The sequence below is a fragment of the Mercenaria mercenaria genome, chromosome 2, assembly GCF_021730395.1.
Source record: "Mercenaria mercenaria strain notata chromosome 2, MADL_Memer_1, whole genome shotgun sequence".
Taxonomy (NCBI): Eukaryota; Metazoa; Mollusca; class Bivalvia; order Venerida; family Veneridae; genus Mercenaria; species Mercenaria mercenaria.
This window is the reverse complement of record NC_069362.1, coordinates 36,716,177-36,719,345: the sequence shown is the minus strand read 5'-3', so window position 1 is coordinate 36,719,345 and position 3,169 is coordinate 36,716,177.

Genomic DNA, 3,169 nt, shown 5'->3' with positions numbered 1-3,169 from the left:
TCATAACAGTTTTTATTTGATGTAAGCGACAGAGGTGAATTGATAAAAATTAATTCCGTGAGAAAAGCACACGAGGCCCTGCAGGTTGAATAATACTAATTCATTTTCCTTTTATTATTTTATGACACCAGTTCAGTATGGTATTAGGTGCTACTTATGATTGTTTTGTTTTATTTATTTTTATTTTGCGTAGTTAAGGCCATTTCCCGCAAAACTAATCAATCCTAGGCCCAGCCAAATTTTAAATTTTGAAGTTCCATACGGATAACCGTCTCAGTAGTGGTAGAGTGTCCGCTTTGAGTGCGGGAGGTCTGGGGTTCGATCCCCGGCCGCGTCATACCAAAGACGTGAAAAATGGTACTGGTAGCTCCCTTGCTAGGCACTCGGCATTGAAAGGGTAGTACCAGCAGGTAAAATAAGCACAGGTAAGTATCTGTTACTGGATTATATGCGACGTTAAATAAAGCTTACCTGTATCTTTAAATGTAATGTGCTGTCTATTACAAAAAAAATAGAAGTATTATTATACGGAATTACACGTTAAGAAGTCATACACTAAATCGTTTTGGAAATGACAAAATTCAGCAAGAAAATAAAATGAGTGATATAAGTATAACTGTAGAAGGTGTTTTGAAAATGCTCAAGGATCTAAATCCTAACAAGGCGTCTGGTCTTGATCAGCTGTCGCCAAGATTACTTAAAGAACTTTCTCGGAAACAGCTCCTTTATTATTAAAGTATTCATTGAGATCAGACTTGAATGAATCCCAGTTGGCTTTTTTAAATTGTTTGATTTCACGTTTTACTTGCCGAGGTCTGCCAATTTTGATGTTCATTTCATGAAAGACAGTATTATGATCTGACGATCCAAGACTAGGTAATATTTTGGTGGAATGAACTTGAGAAGGTTGATTTGTCAAGAATAAATCAAGAACATTGTTTTCTCTTGCCGGTTCTTTTACTACCTGATCCAGGTTGAAATTTGTAAGATTTTCCAAGAATTGTTCATATAATGATTTAAATTTACAAGAATCCCTAACTGTACCAGACGTCCAATCTATATCAGGCATGTTTAAATCGCCTAGTATCCAAACTATGCTATTTCTAGTAAATAGCATAGAAAGCCAGCACTTATCGGCCAATCTCTTTGACTTGCATAGCCTCCAAACTAATGGAGCATACCAATTGGTCTCTAACATCATGCGCCATCTCGACAGCAACAATATTCTTACACCTTTACAACATGGCTTTTGTTCCAAACATAGCTGTACGACTCAACTATTATCCTTTACACAAGAAAATTTTGACAATCTTCAATCTGGAAAACAAACAGATCTGATTGTAATGGATTTCTCGAAAGTTATTCTGTATAAACTCATGAAACTTGGTATCAACAAAACATCTCTATCTTGGATTCAATCTTTCCTTAGTAATCGTTCTCAGTCTGTAGAAGCTGAAGGCTCACATTCTGATTCTTTACCAGTTCTGTAAAGAGTTCCCCAAGGTTCAGTGTTGGGCCCTTCTTCTTCCTTTGTTTCGTCAATGACCTTCCCGACTCTATAAGAAGTAGTGTACGCTTACCCGCTGATGACACCATCAGATATCTCACCATCGACTCACTAGTAGGCTCTAACAAACCTCAAGATGATTTGACAAAATTAGAAGAATGGGAACGTAAATGGTCTATGGAATTCAATCCTGACAAATGCGACATCATAAGAATCCAAAAAAAGGAGAAAAAACATTATCTTTCCATATAAATTACACAATCAATAACTTAAAAAACTACAGAAAATGCTAAATACATTGGGATTACCATTAGTGATGACTTTAGTTGGAAAAAGCATATTGAAACTTCATCTTCAAAAGCTAGTAACACTCTCAGATTCATAAAAAGAAATGTACAATAAAACAAGTGTAATATCAAAGAAACTGCCTACAAAACATACGTACGACCACAATTAGAATATTGTAACACCATATTGCATCCATGGCAGAAAAACTTAGCATATGGAATAGAAAATGTACAAAGAGCTGCAACCAGATATGGCATGAATGACTACTCATACCAAAGCAGTTAACATCAATGCCTGATCGAAACTCTTAAATGGCAGACATTAGAACAGAGAAGAATACATGCATCCCTAATAATGTTGTACAAAATATCACACAACCTCGTCATTGTAGATCATAACCACCTGACAGTCTCTAGAAATCTAAACTTTATCATACCATCTTCAAGAACACAATATCATATGAACTCACCCCCACCCCCGCACAATCAGATACTAAAACGCCTTGCCTTATAACATCAAAGACAGTGTGAACCTTCAGTGCTTCATATCTGACCTAGACTCATATATGTACTAATGTCATCGTCCTGTTTTTATTTTTTCAACTAAGCTGTATATAGTACCGGTAGTCCTGTGTACAAATTGCCCCCCTGGTCACCAAACTTTTCCAAAAATCTCTAGAAACAGGCACTATCCCTTCCGACTGGTCCAAGGCGAATGTCACTCCTCTCTTTAAGAAAGGTGATAAAAGCAACCCTGCTAACTATAGACCCATTTCTCTGACATGTATTCTTTGCAAAGTTATGGAGCTCATTGTCGCATCAAACATCACTAAACATTTCCAGGTCAACAACATACTTTATCACCTTCAACATGGCTTCAGGTCAAAACGGTCATGCGAAACTCAACTATTAGGACTGGTCGAGGACCTATCCAGGAATTTAATTCAAGGTCACCAAACAGACTTAATACTCCTCGATTTCTCAAAGGCGTTTGATAAGGTTATTCACATAAAGTTACTATATAAGCTGCACCAACATGGCATCCAGGACTGTACACTACAGTGGGTCAAATCATTTCTCATTGGTCGCCGTCAGTCCGTCTTAGTCAATGGTGATAAGTCGGATGAGGTCCTGGTCACATCTGGTGTCCCACAGGGCTCTGTCCTCGGCCCTCTTCTCTTTCTGCTATACATAAACGACCTGCCTGAAAATATAGTTTCACAGGTCCGGTTATTTGCTGATGATACTGCTGTTTATATCACAGTCAACAATGTTACACAACAACATACTCTGCAAGAGGACTTAACCAGGTTACAAAAATGGGAACACACATGGGACATGGAATTCAACCCATCCAAATGTACAGTGATTAATA